Genomic DNA, 17,990 nt, shown 5'->3' on the forward strand with positions numbered 1-17,990 from the left:
AGATGTGTTTCCTGTTAAATTTATTTAAATACCAAATTTAGCAAACAAGGTACCTGTTCTTTAGAAATATCTTTTCTCCTCAAATAAGAGTGATTTGAAAATTAGCAGAAGGCATATTTTTAAATTTATCTCTCTCCATTGCTTCTCAATCTAAAATTCAGGCAAAAGGCTTTTAATACAAGTGTGTGTGTTTATGTGTATGTATATGTAAAGCGATAGAGATGTAAATATTTTCGCCTATTTTCCTGCATAAGGTTATTTTCACTGTAAGAAAGCATGGTTTATATCAATTTGTTTGACCTTTGAAATAACTTTTAAAATGAGATAATTTGAATACAGCTCGTTTAAAAACTGTTATCACCTTTCTGATAACTTCACCAATGCAGTAGCAGATGATATATTTTATAAAGTACAGTTTATCAACTTTTAAGATATGGGTTGAACTTGCTTGTTCAGATTTGGGCATAGATAAGAAACCCAAATATTTAAGCAAGACCTACTCCAGTTTTACAGTTGCTCAGAGATTTATAGAAGACGGGATGATTGTCTATTGCAGCTCATAATAATGCTCTTAAATTTAGAGCTCCAAATACCCCCACTCACCAGTCAGCATGCTTCTCAAAGCTTCCAGACTGAGAAACTGCAGCTGTGTTTATGCGGTAATTTAGAGCCCCTATTACATATGCAAGCAGCCAGACTCCATGGCTCAATCACAATGCATTCAATTTGCTTTTTTTGTACCAAAGAAATAAAATCAGAGAACTATATAGCATTATGACCAGCTTTAAAAAAAATCACAAAAATCAGGAGATTGAAAATTATAGTCTCACAAAAAAACACCAATCCTTTCCACTCCCTATCAAGTTCACAACAGAAATTCCTGATATGAGTAGGTAAGGTGTGGTAGTCAGCTCAGCAAACATTTATTAAGGCAAAAAACCCGTGCTACAGTCGTGGGAGAAATTAAAGCACGAATAAGGCAGGCTTCTTACCTTGAGGGCCTTGGGGCCGAGCAGAAGATACTCGGAATCAAATACTGTGTGTGTGAGTGTTCGTGCATGGAGATCTCCATAAAGGCAATATTCTTTATGGAGAACACCAGTAAACAGACTAATTTCATTTCCAGATGTAAATAAAATTCTGGACTATTTTCCTTTGTGGATATTACAGATCTGTGTGATTGTATTACTTTAGGATTCATATAGCTACAATTTCTAAAGTGTCTGTCTAGTATCTAGATTCACAGTGACCCCAGCACAAATATATGCAGTTCATCTCACTATATGGGGCACCCCTGTTGGCTCAGCGGTAAATAATCCACCTGCCAATGCAGAAGACGCGAGTTTGATCCCTGGGTTGGGAAGATCCCCTGGAGAAAGAAATGGCCACCCACTCCAGTATTCTTGCCTGGGAAACCTCATGGACATAGGAGCCTGGCAGGCTACAGCCTATGGGTTAACAAAGAGTCAGACATGACTTAGTGACTAAACAACATATCACTATATACAATAGCCAAATTCTGAAAAGTTGTGTAAAAATGTGCTTTTGTGTAGATAACATGTTATTTTAATAATACTTAATGATTAACTCACATTTAGATTTTAAAAATCATTCTAATTTAGATATTTTTATAAATCCATACTTTCTCATATTATTTTTGCTTACCCAATATGTGTGTGCCTGGAATGAGATGAATACATTGGCTTAGTAAAAGAAAAACTTTATTCTGAAACATTCAAATACTTTTTTAAAGGTGCTCTGGAGAAGTGAAACTTTTATAATTATACTGGAATGTCACAAAGGCTATTTCCAGTATACTCGTGGGTTACATTTCAGATGTGAAGGTGACTGAAATACAGAAGTTCCTACTGGAAACAACCTTTTGCGTGCTGGCTTTTCAAGAAAACCACACAAAAGCAATTAGCTTATCTAAGGTCCTCAGTGGTGTGTGACCCGTTGTGACCCCATGGACCGTAGCCCGCCAGGCTCCCCTGCTCATGGGACTCTTTCAGGCAAGAACACTGGAGTGGGTTGCCATTTCCTCCCCCAGGGGGCTCTTCCCAACCTAGGGATCAAACCCTTGTCTCCTGCACTCTTGCATTGGCAGGTGGATTCTTTACCAGTGAGCCGCCTGGAAAGCCCAGTTTATATAAGGTATCAGTTCAGTTCAGTTCAGTCTCTCAGGCATGTCTGACCCCATGGACTGCAGCACACCAGGTTTCCTTGTCCATCACCAACTCCCAGAGCTTATTCAAACTCATGTCTATTGAGTCAGTGATATCATCCAACCATCTCATCTTCTGTCATCCCCTTCTCCTGCCTTCAATCTTTCCCAGCATCAGGGTCTTTTCAAATCAGTCAGTTCTTTGCATGAGGTGACCAAAGTATTGGAGTTTCAGCTTCAGCATCAGTCCTTCCAATAAATACCCAGGACTGATCTCCTTTAGGATGGACTGGTTTGATCTCCTTGCAGCCCAAGGGACTCTCAAGAGTCTTCTCCAACACCACAGTTCAAAAGCATCAATTCTACTGCACTCAGCTTTCTTTATAGTCCAACTCTCGCATCCATACATGACTCCTGGAAAAACCATAGCTTTGACTTGACTCTCTAAGGTATGGCTCAGTGATAACTGTCCTTAGTCTTTGTTTTCTTCAATGTTTGAGTGCTCCAGGGAGGGAGATGGATCCACTGCCTTCTTATTCCTCCACTTTAGTCGTTAGGGGTGTCACAACCTCTTAAGTGCAGAGATCTCTAAACCAAAACCTCTAAAGTGATGAGAGAGGTGATGGGGAAGAGATCTGAGAGGTAGGACAACAGAGCTGCAGGGCCTGGAAGGTGGGTCAATGGTAAGGGACCTTTTGCTTGCTTTTCTAAGTAGCTATTGAACTTATTGTTACCAAATTGGTCTGGTCGACCGAACCTGCACTGGGGTCCTAGCCCAGCCCAGCCCTCATCTTGGCCAGAGAGGTTCTTTTCCCAATGAGATTTGCACAGCCAGTAACGAAACTGATGCTGAGGCAGAAACAGCACAGGCTTTATTCAGTGGCCAAAGAATGGAGAAGCAAGAACCTAGTTCACAGATCAACTAATCAACCCCATTCAGGTGAAGGCACCAAATCTCTAGGAGGGTCAAGGTAAAGGGGAGGGATTTGGAAGGAGTAGGAGGAATATTCATGAGTTATCCATGTGTGGATAACAGGGGTGTGGTTTTGACCTGGAACTAATGCAGCTCTCCTTTTCAGTCCTTGTAAGGGCTTTTCCAGTTGTTGTCATGGCAACTGTCAACTGTCTTGGTGCTGGTGGGTGTGTCATTTAGCTAATGAATCTCAATGAATATATAATGAGGCTCTAGGTCCACTGGAAGTCAAATCCTCCACCACCTTGGGTCTGGTAGGTTCTAGCTAGTTCTTGTTTTTTTCTCTTTGAAGTTTCGTCCTGAAACTTAAATAGGAGTAATCGGTTTCTTTAAATAGAAAGAGGGGCTGGGGTATGATTCTGGGGTGACAGGCTTGGTAACACTATCTCTGAGAACAGTGAAATTAAAAAAACATCAAGCAGAATGCCTCCGTCTTATGCACTTTCTGATCTTCAAACAACTAATAGATGAGGAAGATCAAGATGATGATGGTAGAGCGATAGATGGATGATGGCAAGGCAGAAGCTTTGTGACTCAGAGGAAAAGCCAAGGATATACATGCAGTATATATCAGATAGCTACAAGCCTGATTTCAAAGTCAGACTATATGAATTCTAATCTCTGATTCACTACTTGGAAGTTTCATGATTTGGGACAAGTATGTAAACCTCTTTAAGTTTCTGGTTCCCAATCAGGAAAAAAAAAAAGGGGAGGCAAAACTACTACTGAACTCTCAGGATGTGGTAGAGGATCAAATGAGATACTCCATGTAAAGTGATGAGCATGTGTTCAGAACCTAGGAAGCCCTCCATAATCAGAGCGGCTGCAGCAGCAATAGAGTTGGCATAGAGTTGAAGGCTGCAGGGATCTGGAGAAAAGCAGATTTCTTTTAACAGGATCAGTTCCAATTTAACTAGATTTGTGACCCTGCCCAGGTCATTCAGTTCCCTTGGGTCTTGGTTTCCTCAGGTAAAATAAGGGGGTATTTCCAAATAAACTAGTGCTTCTTGGATTTCGGTCTGCATAGCATCAGCTGAGAATCTTGTGAAAATGTAGAATTTGGTTCAGCAGGGGTTGGGGTGGGGTTTAAGATCCTGCACTTGAGAGAAGCTTCCAGAACGAGATGCTACCAGCCAGCATATTGTGTGTGTACGTGCTAAGTAGCTTCAGTTTTGTCTGACTCTTGCAACTCTATAGACTGTGGCCCACCAGGCTCCTCTATCTATAGGATTCTCCAGGTAAGAATACTGGAGTGGGTTGCCATGCCCTCCCCCAGGGGATCTTTTGGAATCAGGGATTGAGAATAGCCCGTGTTTCTTAGGTCTCCTGCATTGGCAGGCAGGCCACTAGTGAGTGCCACCTGGGCAGCCCACATGGTTATCAGACTTGGTAGTAAAGGTGTAGGTGGTATCCAGCAAGAGTCTCCTCTAGCTTCGGAACTGTAGTTTATAATAGTGATAGTGGCCTGTTTGTCCATAAAGAAGGGGTAAAGGACTGGGTTTGTTTGAGGGGAAATCCAGTCTCTGTTTATTCTGGGTGTTATGTCTTTAGACTTCCCATGGACCTTGGAAAGAAGGGATGGCCAGAACAAAGCTGAGGGGCTGGCTGGGCGTGGGCTGCTGAGAAGGGGTTTTCCTGATGTGGCCCTCAGGACAGACAACATAAGAAGTGGAGGTAAAGAAGGAGAGAAGCTTGAGGGAGCTGAAGTTGGGAAAGGCATCATGGCATGCTAGTGAAGAGTGAGAGCTTGGGGTGTGTGTGTGTGTGTGATCAACCAGACATGGGCTATTATCCCAGGTCTGCAACTAATGGCTACCCTGGGGCAAATTGCTTAGCTTTTCTTGACTTCATTCTCTCCTCTGTACAATGGGATAATAGTACTTCATTGAGCTTTTGGGAGACAGAGAAGATAGCACAAGGCTTCAATGCACAGAAGTGAAAGAAATGATTAGTTGCTCAGTCATGTCTGACTCTTTGGGACCTCATGGCCTATAGATCGCTGGGCTCCTCTGTCCATGGAATTCTCCAGGCAAGAATCCTGGAGTAGGTAGCCATTCCCTTCCCCAGGGGATCTTCCCGACCCAGGGATAAGCCCAGGTCTCCTGCATTGCAGGCAGATTCTTTACCATCTGAGCCACCAGGGAAGCCCTTCAATGCGCAGAAAGTGTTCACAAAAGGTATCCATTGAAACTCTCATCATCATCACCATTATGATTAGGTCAGGAGCCCTGGAAGGCTGAGCTTTACTATCCTAATTCTGTTACCTTTTCTAAGGCGGTGTTTCTCAAACTTCAGCATGCAGCAGAATCAACCAGAGGGCTTGTTACAACACAAGTCAGGATTGCTTCTCGTAGTGACGGTGGCATAATATCCAGTAGGTTGGCCACCGCCCTGGAGGATGTGGTCTTTGTTGACAGCAGGACAGCAAATGAACTCTCATCCCCAGTAACAGCCTCCTTGCTGCCTGCTCAGCATTTACCCCTCACACGTGCTTTCTCTCTTCAACCTGTTCTTAGATTGCTCTTTCCCCTCTCCAGAGGTCTGTGAACCCAGCAACAAAACTTGATAAGAAGTGTAAATACAGTGAGAGGAAGCAGACCATTGAAGAGCGTACGTGACTGTTTGTGGGGTTTGGCTTGAGGGTCTCAGGGTGTTTCCCCTTCTGGGTCTGTTCCCGAGGAAAGAAACCATCCAGACCTTGGCCTCCAGAGCCATCCTGTGTCACGAGACTCAGCTGGCTGGTCAGTGATCAGTCACATTTCAGAGAGGACTGTGTTCATTTTATTCAAAGGTGACTGAAAAGGTTGCTGCAAACGAACAGAAGGTGAAATAGCATAATGCTATATATTCTGCTTGAATACATTTGTTGTTCAGTTCAATTCAGTTACAGGACTTCCCTGGAGGTCCAGTGGTTAAGACTCCAGGTTTCCAATGCGGACAGCACAGGTTCGATAACTGGTTGGGGAGCTAGGATGCGCATGCTGAGGGACATGGCCAAAAGATAAAAAATGAATAAAGAATTTAAAAAATTAAATGTGGCTACAAGCTCAGTGTTATGCCAACTGTCCTGTATACATATATATATATATGTATGTATGTGTACACATACATGTACATACCCTACAATCCCCAATCTCTCATTTGCTATTGCCAAGGAGTTAACTCCTAATGACAGATGGGAAGATGTTTTAATTAGAAAAAGAGTTCAGAAAACAAAAACTAACAAGGAGTTACTGTAAAGCATACAGTACTCTATTCAATTTTCTGTAAAACCTGTAGGAGAAAAGAATCTGAAAAAGAACGGATATGCATGTATATGCAAAACTAACTCACTTTGCTCTACACCTGAAACTAACACAACTTTGTAAATCAACTACACACCAATAAAAAGAAAGGAAAAGAGTTCAGAGGAAACAAGTGGATTGACTGCTCCATTCCACTTCTGCTTCCGCAGGGTGGCACCCTGTCAATCAGGAATCCCAAACCACACGTCAGCTTGTGCTGATAGATTGTCTGCTGAGCACTTGCATCCTTTGGGCAAGGAGTGTCTTCAGTCAAGGCTAGCTTAGGGTCTGACGGGTCTTTATTTCTACTGACCTGTGGAGTATCTGCCTGACTTGTGATTTTATTTATAGTGTAAACAGTTTGCTAACTAGCCATCGGTCATGTAGGCACTGTATAACTCCCTCCTTGTTTATCCTAATTGGGCAGCTGACCTTCACTGGGTAAACTACGTCCTTTTGGCCCTCGTGATCTCGTGATGTTGGTCAGCGCTAGCTGCGAGTATGCCTCACTTTCTCTAATCCACGGCCTGAGAAAAGGAACTTCTTTGTAGAGTCCCTCGAGTAGGTTATTTATCTGCTGATGTATTCTGAAAAGATGAATTGTTTTATGTTGCAGTGTTTCCACTGAGTAATGGGGTAGCATGTGAGCAAGGCAAGAGAAAGTCTAGAAAGACACATTTGAATGCACGGTTTCTGTATTCAGAGTCATCTATCAAAGGGGATAAGATATTCAAATCCATTCTGGGGGTGCTGTGTATTTCCTAGGTTATTAATTTTCTTTGTTACATTTTTAGGGACTTACTGTCAAACAAAAGAATTACAGGTGATTATAATTAGTGAACGTGATTTTTTTCAAAAACTTTGTGGCAACATTTGTAAAATCATCTCATTTTTTGGTATCTTCATTTCTGTCTATTGGGTAGTTTGTGAGACATATATTACTTTAAAGTGTCAGGCTTGCTGATTTTTTTCTTTTCCCCTATTTTGAGGAAAACGTTAAGTTTTTGAGTCAACTAAATGGCTTTAGGATAGAAATGAATTAAATAATATGTTCTTAGTAATTGTTTCATTTTCTTTCTTCTCTATCATGCCAGTAAACAGTTTCTGAATCTAGAAAATCATTTCAGCAGTGGTCAAACTTTCTGACAATAAGGGAGAAAAATAGCTCTCAACTGGGACTGAATCTGCTCCCTAGGGCACCTGTGGCAAAGTCTAGAGACAGTCTTGATTGTCGCAGCCTGGGGAGGGGCAGGGCGGGGAGGGTAAGGCGGATGGACACTCTGCTGCCGTCGAGGGGGTTCAGGCAGAGGACGCCTCTCTGCTCCCAACAGTGCAAAGAATGAGAAAGGTTCACCAACCCAGAACAGTGCTGAGCCTGAGAATGCCTGGCCGCAAATCTTGTTTTAAATGTAACGGCAAGAGAAAGAGGGTCTGAACTTCACATGCTGGATCACGATCCTTTCCGAAGGTGAGGATGTAGCAACCCTAAAGGTAAAACTCAGTCTTGGAGATAAGAAGAAAGGAGATTTCTGTTCCTTTGGGTTCAACTAAATGGCTTTAGGATACAAATGGAATAAATAATATGAGATATTTTTAATATCTCATTAAAAAAATGCAAATGCGTGAACATTTCCGTGACACTGAACCATGACCACTTGTTCATTTAGTTCCTATAAATCATTTTATTTGTTATTCCCAACTTTAAGGTGCTGTAAAATCAGGGTATGGCATAATCACACACCAGGAAATTTGCTTTTCCCTTTTCTAATGTTCAATAAATGGATGGTTAAATATGGTCTTGCACTTATAAAAGTATATGCTACCCTTCTGGTTTTTTATCCTGTTTATGGAGTACAGATTTTGAAACAGGGTGATAGTTTAAAACAAGGGTTCTTCTAACTCATATTTTGTTCAAATCCAGCAATATTATAAAAAACAAACAAACAAAACCCAGGGAAACGTTGATGGGGCTTCAGGATAAAGGGTTCTACATACTGCACAATGATTTGAGTGTTGGTTCTCTTCTTTTTCAGGATACTTCCTGGAGGATTCTCTTGCCATTTCCTTCTGTCTTACCCATTGCTTTACCCTGACTCACTCCTGGTTTCTCATATTATATATGTTATACACATACTCTACTATGCCCATGATAGCCTTTCCTTAACATTTCCTCCCACTAGATACTACCATATATTATAAAACCCTTTCTTATAGCTCAGAGATTAAGCAAATTATCTTAGCCAATTTGCTTAATTTCTTGCAAGTTTCAATTTTCCCATCTGTAAAATGGGAATAATACTGTCTCTCTAAGAGGGTTGTTGTGTATAATAAGTAAGAGCTTAGAAGGTGTCTGGCACATAATAGATGCTCAGTAAGTAATAACCTTTATTCCTCTTTTAAAAAATCAGAGCAGGATTTTGAAACCATATATGCACCAACTATTTAGTGAACCTTTTCCTTGGTTTTGGTATTATGCTAGGTTCTTGGGATACTTTAGAAAACTTACAAACCCTGCAGTCATGGGACTTAGACACACACACCCAAAAGCAAACACATACACACATGTAAGAACACACACACACACGATGATATAGACATTCAGTGGCTCTTCCCTTACTCATTTTAGAACCTTACTGAAAGTAAACACTCCCTCCAGTGGGCCAAAACGGCACGCTGAAGAGCAATGACAGAAATCTAAAGAAAAGCCCTCCTTTCGAATAGCATTTCCTTCAGATTTTGAAGAAGCTAAAGGAGTATTTCAAAAAAAGAACATGACCTGTCTTGAGAAGAATATCACACAAAAATGCAGTCCGTACAAGGCCATAGGGAAGCAGGGGGAAGATTATTCAGATACTATTTCAATTGTTCCAGTAAAGACTGAAGAAGAAATGTAGCCACAGAAGATCTACTGACTGCTTTTGAATGTGAAAATTAACAACTCCTAGACTGCAGACCAAATGAATAACAGTGCAGCACAATTGCTAAAAAATGTATGAAAAGGCAATAAAACCTCATCAAACAATCTATGAGCCTTCCACGGTTCACGGCAGAATCCTTTTTTCTGCCCGGGAGCTTTGCCATCCCTTCACCTAGAATGCTTCCCCACCTCCCTTCACTCTGCTGCCCCCTGCCCACCCCTCCTCTGAGCCGAAACGTCCTCGGAGAAGACTTTCCTGGCCACCCCGGGTACTTTAAATGCCTTCATCTATCATCCTTTTTTATACAGCCTTCTATTTTTCTTTGCTTATCTATCTATGTGTCTATTTATCATCTATCATCTATCTAACCAAGTAGGGAAGCCTGGTGGGCTGCAGTCCATGGGATCGCAAAGAGTCAGACATGACTGAGAGACTGAACTGAACTGATTCCACTATCTATGTGTCTGTCTATATGTCCAGCTATCATATATCTATGTCTATCTGTCTATATATCTGTCTATATCTATCTATATGTATATCATCTATCTATATCTGTCTATATGTCTATATCCACCTATCTATATGCCTATCTATCTGTCATCTATATTTATTTGTCTATCTAACTATCATCTATCTACATCTATCTATCTGTTAAGTCTGTCTTTCTACCTACCTGTGTCTATCTAACTATCTGGATATATTTTTAAATATTTTTCTACTCTGCTTGACTCAAAGTTCCGTGAAAGGAATGATTATCTTACTTTGTTCACTGTGATCTTTAAGAGCCCAGTTCCTGATCCCAACCTTGCACTCAATGAATGTTTATGGGTTTGATAAAAAGCTGCCCACTCAAGGCATATTGACTGCTGTCGATGAGAGGCTGTCATTCAGGCTATAGTCCTCGGTTCGGTTCAAATGAAACCATTTTCTATTTTTATTATAGATTGTTGATTCTTTTCTATAATAAAAATAGAAAATAGTTTCATTTGAACCGAACAGAAGACTATAGCCTGAAAGAAAGCCTCTCTGATTACTCTGAGGAACTTCTGCAGAGAAATATGGTTTTCAGCACAGTTTTATATCTTGTCATAACAAAAGACATCAAAGAAGTCAGGCAGATATCCCTTCAAGGTTTTAAAAACTAGACCACCACATACACAGTGGGTCAGTGTGGTTTCAGCATCTGAGAAGCAAGCCTTCTCATCAAAGGAGGACCAGCATTGGCATCCCAGGAAGAGAGATGTTTCATCTTTAACATGGATATTTGTTACTTCCGGTCAATGAGCCCTTTTATTGTATCGTTAAGGCAGAAGAAGGCAATGGCAACCCACTCCACTATTCTTGCCTGGAAAATCCCATGGACGGAGGAGCCTGGTGGGCCACAGTCCATGCGGTTGCAAAGAGTCAGACACAACTGAGCAACTTCACTTTCACTTTTCACAAACAGGGTAGGCCATAAACAGGGTGTTTTAGTTAGCATAAAATTCAAGTTAACTTTATGAATTTTTGCCTAGCTAAAAAAATTATGACATTTTGATTCCACTTGTTTGCTTAGTATGAATAGAATGCTATATTGCTAATTTTTAAAAAATAGATATTCAACAGGCAACAGTAGCACAGGTAACTATAGTCAATATCTGTAATAACCTATAATGGAAAACAATCTGAAAAATAATATACGTGTGTACGTACAACTGAATCTCCTTGCTGCACACCTGAAACATTGTAAGTCAACTCTACCTCAATAAAATATATATGTGAAGGGAAAACAAAGAAAAAAAGAATCCTAAAGGAAATCAACCCTGAATATTCATTGGAAGGACTGATGCTGAAGCTGAAGCTCCAATACTTTAGCTACCTGATGCCAAGAGCCAACTCATTGGAAAAGACCCTGATTCTGGGAAAGATTGAAGGCAAAAGGAGAAGAGGGTGGCAGAGAATGTGATGATGAGATCGCATCACCGACTCACCGGACATGAACTTGAGCAAATCCCAGGAGACAGCGAAGGACAGGGAAGCCTGGTGTGCAGCAGTCGTGGGGTTGCAAAGCTAAGGACCTGACTCAGCAACTGAGCAGCAGTGAGTACTGCTTTTGGGGAAAGGCTGATAGCAGGGGAGGCTGTGCCTGTGGTAGGGGGGAGAAGTATGGAGCCTCTTTGTCTCTTTTGCTCAATTTTTTCTGTCAACTTAAAACTGTTCTAAAAAATAAAGTCTATATTAAATGGGGGGAAAAATTCAAGTTAACTCAGGCGTAAGCCAGAATGACGTTCCCATACCTCTGTATGTGAACATTTCTCTCATCGCTGCTAAGAGCATTGAGATGGTCAGAGGAGGCTTCCTCCCTTCGGCTATGATGAGGTGAACACACAGTACCACCTTGTTCTGTGTGCAGATACATAGCATTATTTGACCTTGGTTTATTTTCTCCTGTGTGTGTGTATGTAGAATAAACTGAGGGTGAACTCTGACCTGTAGAACGTGGCACACTTACGCCAAGATCGGTTCACAGCGCCACACACAGTGACCTTTGCTCTTGGCTTTTGGTATCGATCTCCGAAGCCACATGGGAAAAATTTTGGCTCATCTTGATACAGAAAAACTCCTGGCATGGTGCCCTAAGCAGAGCAAAGACCCGGGAGTAGGTTAGGGCCCTTTGAAGATGTTGCTCAGTTACAAGGGGAAAAGGAAAGGAACCTGTGATTATTCTCATTTAAAACGTCTCAAGCCAGACACTTGGCTCTGTGCCTGTGAGTAGCAGCTGTTTGCCTCAGTTGCATCCTAAAAAAATGACCCTCCCATGCCCCGCTTCAACAGGTAGAGCCTGCTTTTCCTTCCCCCCAGTCCAAAGTGAACAAAGAACACGTTTAAAGTGCGATTTTAGTTAGTCGCTTTGGCAGCAAGGACTTTTTTCCATCTTATAGGTCAAAATAACTGAGACACAAGGAAGTTAACTAATAGTCTGAGGGCAATCCTGTGGGTGCCTCAGCATCAATTCTTACAACTGGCATTTCCTCACCAGCCACAAAACCTTCTTTCAGACACCGCACTGAAGCCTGAAGGAAGAACCAGGAAGCAGGGACACACAGCATAGGATTGAGACGCCCCTGGCAGAGCAGTTTCAGGGCAGTCAGTCCAGCAAGTCACTCCTATGCTCCTGGCGGCTCAGATGCCAGAGTGTCTGCCTGCAGTGCAGGAGACCTGGGGTCGACCTTTGGGTCAGGAAGACGCCCTGGAGACGGGAAAGGCAACCCACTCCAGTATTCTTGCCTGGAGAATCCCGTGGACAGAGGAGCCTGGCGGGCTACAGTCCGCAGGGTTGCAAAGAGTCAGACACGACTGAGCGACTAACACTTTGGCACTTTCAAAATGGATTTGAGAATTAACCTAGAGGGGATGACCACCACCTGCTTTTAAAAAACTTAAAAGTCCTCATTATCATGATTAATATTATTAAACCTTTATTTTTAGAGTAATCTTAGGTTCACAACAGAATTAAGGGGACAGTACAAACATTCTTATACACCACCTGCCCTGACACGTACATACCCCTCCCGCACCGGCCCACGTTCCCCACCAGAGTGGGACGCTGGTTACAAGCAATGAACTTGCACTGATGAGTAATCGATCAAAGCCCATACTTAACATTAGGGCTCATTCTTGGTGTCGTCCCTTCTATGGGTTTGGACAAGTGTGTGACGACATGTATCTATCATGAGAGGATCGCACAGAAGTTTCACTGCCCTCCAGTCCCCTCTGCTCTGCCTGTTCATCCCTTTCCCAACTGCCAATTCTTGGCAACCCCAGATCTTTTTACTGCCTCCATAGTTTTGCCTTTTCCAGAATGCCGTGTAGTTAGAATCATACAGTAAGTAGCCTTTTCTAACTGGCTTCTTTCACTTCGTAATATGCATTTACATTTTCTCCAAGTCTTTCTGTGGCTTGGTAGCTCATTTCTTTTTAGGTCTGGATTGACCACTGTTTATCTTTTCCCCTACTGAAGGCCATTTGGTTGCTTACAAATTTTGGCAATTATAAATAAAGCTGCTATAAACAATTGCGTGCAGTTTTGTGTATGTGGACTTAAGTTTTCAACTCCTTTGCATAAAAACCAAGGAGCATGATGGCTGGATAATATCTTACAAGTTTGTTTAGTTTTGTGAGAAACCACTACATTATCTTCCAAAGTAGCTGTACCATTTTGCATTCCCACCAGAACTAGTGAGAATTTCCTCTGCTCCACATCCTTGTCAGCATTTGATGTTGTCAGTGTTCTGGATTTTGATCATTCTAACAAGTGTGCCTTTATTATTTTAATTTGCTTCTTCCTGTTGACATAAGATGTGGAGCATCTTTTCACATGCTTATTTGCCATATGTTTATCATCTTCAATGAGGTGTCTGTTAAGGTCCCTGGCCCCTTTTTTAATTGGGTTGTTTGTTTTCTTATTGTTGATTTTTAAGAGTTCTTTGTATATTTGGAATAACAGTCTTTTATCAGATATGTCTTTTGCAAACATTTTCTTCCAGTCTGTGGCTAGTCATCTCATTCTCTTGACATTGTCTTTGACAGAGCAAGAGTTTTTAATTTTAATGAAGTTCAGCTTATCAATTCTTTCTCTTGTGAATTATGCCTTTGATGTTATAAAAAAGTTATGGGCATACCCATGGTCTTTTAGGTTTTCTCCTATTATCTTTTGAAGTGTTATAATTTTGTGTTCTACATTTAGATTTGTGACCCATTTCAAGTTAATTTTTGTGAAGGGTGTAAGGTTTATGCCTAGGTTCATTTTTTTTTTTTTTTTTTTGGCATGTGGATGTCCAGTTGTTCTAGCACCCTTTGCTTTTAAGTTTTTGGGTAGTTTCTTTTTTTTTTGGTTATTTAAAAAAAGTATTTATTTACTTGGCTGTGTTGGGTCTTAGTTGCAGTATGCGAAATCTCCCTTGCCACACATGGAATTTAAAAATATATATATTTAGTTCTTATTTTTGGCTTCGCTGGGTCTGCATTGCTTGCACGGACTTCCTCCAGCTGCAGCAAGCAGGGGCTGCTCTTTAGTTGCGAGCACGGGCTCCTCACTGCAGTTTTTCTCCTGCTCCGGCCTCTAGAGCACAGGCTCAGTAGTTGTGGAGCACAGGCTTGGTTGCACTGAGGCTTGTGGGATCCTCCGGGACCCAGGACCCAGCTCACGTTCCCTACCCTGGGAGGCGGACTCTCAACCACTGGCCCAGCCCTGGTTGCTCTTCAGAAAAAGATGTTATTTCTTTTTAATTGGAGTCAGTTGCTTGACAATGCTGTGTTGGTTTCTGGCGCAGAGCAAGGTGACCTAGCCCTAAGCACACATGCATGCAAACCCTCACGAACCTCCCTGCCACCCCTCTAGGTGGTCACGGGGTAGCGGCTGAGCTCCCTGTGTTTCATAGCAACGTTCCACCACTTGTTAAAGAGACTATCTTTGCTCTGCCCCACAGCCTCTGTACCTTTGTCAAAGGTACCTTTGTCAAATGTACATGACTACATTTATGATTTCTTTCTGGGCTCTCTGTGCTGTTCAGTCGATATTTGTGTCTACTTTTGCCGGTACCCCTGCCTTGATTACTGCAGCCCACTATAGTCTTGGTGTTGGGTAATGTCAGCTCTTCAACCTTGTTCTGTCCCTTTGTTATTTTATTGGCTATTCTGGGCATTTTGCCCCTCCATACAAACTTTAGAATTAGTTTGCCGTTATCTGCAAAATGATAGCTGGAATTTTGGTTGGAATTGCATTGAATCAAAAGGTCTATTTGGGAAGAACTGACATCTTAGGAACACTAAGACTTCCTATCCATCAGCATGGGTTATCTCTCCACTTACTTAGTTCTCTGATTTGGTTCATCATCGTCATTTTTTAATGTCATGAATGAGTACCAGAATGAGTAAAAATCGTTGAAAGAAATGCCAGAAAAGAACATTTGGTGATCTAAAATTTTAGATTCTCTTGCCATTAAGTAAACCAAACAGTGATGGCAAATTCAACCTGTTGTTTACCCAAACAAGCAAATAAAGCCTCCTACCATTTGTCTTACATGTCTAATGGAAAGTGCTACTAAAATGATTGAGATAAAGAAGATTCTTTTCTCTTTCTCTCATCAGGTGGAGGACAATATCAGATTCTGCTTTAAAAAATTTAATTTCCCAGGTTCTTAGTTTAATGAGTACAAAAATATTGTTAAGAAAAACTAAAGAGCTTTCCATAAAATAAAGGTCCTTCTCTGGTCATTAAATAGGGATGAAAGTGCATTCACTTTCAGAAATTAAGTGCTGGGATGGATTTTAGGAATTCATTATTCCAATCCCTTGCATTTATTTATGTGAGTGGAATGACCAGAAAAGAAATAAATGAGTGGGTCAAAGTAATACAAATAATTATGACTACGGCTCAGATAGATCAGCTCAGTGCTAAACCCAGCATTTGGAGATTTGTGAATGACTACATTTTCACCTATTGGAAAAAAAAAAAATCCAATCATCCTAGAAACTGGATAAGTTAGAGAAAGGTATTTTAACTTCAGAGTTTAGTTGCAGCTAGGAAATGCTATGGGGAAAAAATATTCACGAAAAGATTTTTCTAAGAACTGAGTCATTTCCCTTAAAATATCATCATTAAAGGCTAGAACTTGTAGATCAGCAAAGAAGTCTGTCGCCAGAAGCTATTCTCTCTGCAAGTCTGAATTCAGCCGTGTATCTGGTTTGTGCTTAATCTTTGCCAAGACAGGAGCGTTCCTCCTCCTTCAGAGAATTTACATCCTGCTCAAAGACGTTCAGCCCCACAGGGGGAGGGATGAACTGCCCTGCTGACTGCTGTCTCTCCAGGGCCCGTAATATTGCCAGCCCAAGCCAGGGGCAGCTTGGAAACAGTGTTACTAATTTTTGTTGAGTTAATTAGCTCATGAAGAAAAGATTTTTAGCAGTTGACATTTTTCTGAGTTTTCCAATAGCATTAATTAATTAATTTATTTTTTCCAAAATAACAGATCATACTCCCTGACCACCGCACTGTGCCAAGGTCTGTGTACAGGGCATCTGTTTACTTTCACAACTAACGCCTCACGCCATCCCTACCAAGCGGGCATGCCTACCTTCCCCATTGTTACAGACGAGGAAGCGGAGACACACAGGAGCCCACTAACCGGCCTAAAGTGTCCAGAAAAGACACAGACCTGGAGCTCATACCTCAAGCCCATTATCTGGCATGATCAAAGAAGGAGGTTTTGCTCTAAATCTATATAAATGGCAATTCTTGTGACAAACTTGGGCTAAGACAAGTTTATTGTGAAAGAGATCTAGGATACGTGGGAATAGAAAGTATCGATAAGACCCGTACTGCCCTCAAGCTGAGCATCTCTTTTAAACTGACAAAGACAAATAAATTCGAAGTTATGACAGTCACAGCAGGTATGACTCAGGGATTTTAAGGATTTGAAAATAGCCCTTAATACTAAGCATTGGATTATATGAGCTATTATTTACAGATGAATTATAGTTGATTTCCATGGAAATGAATAAGATTCACTGTATTCCCTTCCTAAATAGAAATAATATTTTCACTGAATTTTTAAAAATTACATTTCCACTCTTGATGGATATAAACATAACTCAAAAAAAGTACACTAATGTGACATGTTTGGGGATGACGTGTATGAAACCACTAGATTTCTTCTGTGACTGACGAAGAATTCACCACCACAGTGTATTTTGTGTGCTCACAATGAACACAGGTTATTAAAGTCCAGTGAGCAATTACTCAGCGCATCTTAAATTGATCTTTCAGAGAGCTGAAAAATCAAAATTTAATACAGAAGTGTCTTGGTATCCTTACCTTCCTTTCCCCACTCACCTTTTTTCCAAATGCACTTTAATTAATCAGCATCTTCATTTATGCATTCTTAGGTTTTTAGTCAGTGGCTTAATTCATAGGAAATAATTCAGCTCAGTTCAGTTCAGTTCAGTTGCTCAGCCATGTCTGACTCTTTGCGACCCCATGGACTGCAGCACGCTAGGCCTCCCTGTCCATCACCAACTCTCAGAGTTTACTCAATGGACATTAGTTTGGGTAAACTCCGGGAGATAGGAAATGATTGGTGGCTGCAAACAGATCTCGTAATTGGTATATAAGGCACTGCTAGTTTAGAATATTATTTTGAGGATTTTCATACTTGTGATACCATTTGTTCATTCAGTTTAGACTTCACATGATTTTATTTGGATATTTTATTCGTGATAACTGTAAGAATGAACGGAAGTCACCAAATGCTAATTGCCCATCTACTTGTCCATCACTGTGCTGGTACCTCAGAGACCCTTAACAGAATGATTAAGAAATGATATATGACCAGCAATTCCACTCCTAAGCATATTCCCAGGAGAGATGATTGCATGTATCCACAAAAAGAATTGTTCAAACACAGATGCTTTATTTGTAGTAGCTCCAAACTGGAAACAACCCAAATGTTCATCAATTGTGAAACGCTCACACATGTTTATGAAAAATAGGAAATCTTTCTCATTCACACCATAGCATGGACTGTGCTCAAAAGCTTTACCTTGAGTAAAAGAAACCAGGTATGGAGTCCAAGAACAGGCAAAACTTATAACTGATGGCAGGGTTCAAAATG

This window comes from Odocoileus virginianus, chromosome 32 (genome assembly GCF_023699985.2).
Source record: "Odocoileus virginianus isolate 20LAN1187 ecotype Illinois chromosome 32, Ovbor_1.2, whole genome shotgun sequence".
Classification (NCBI taxonomy): domain Eukaryota; kingdom Metazoa; phylum Chordata; class Mammalia; order Artiodactyla; family Cervidae; genus Odocoileus; species Odocoileus virginianus.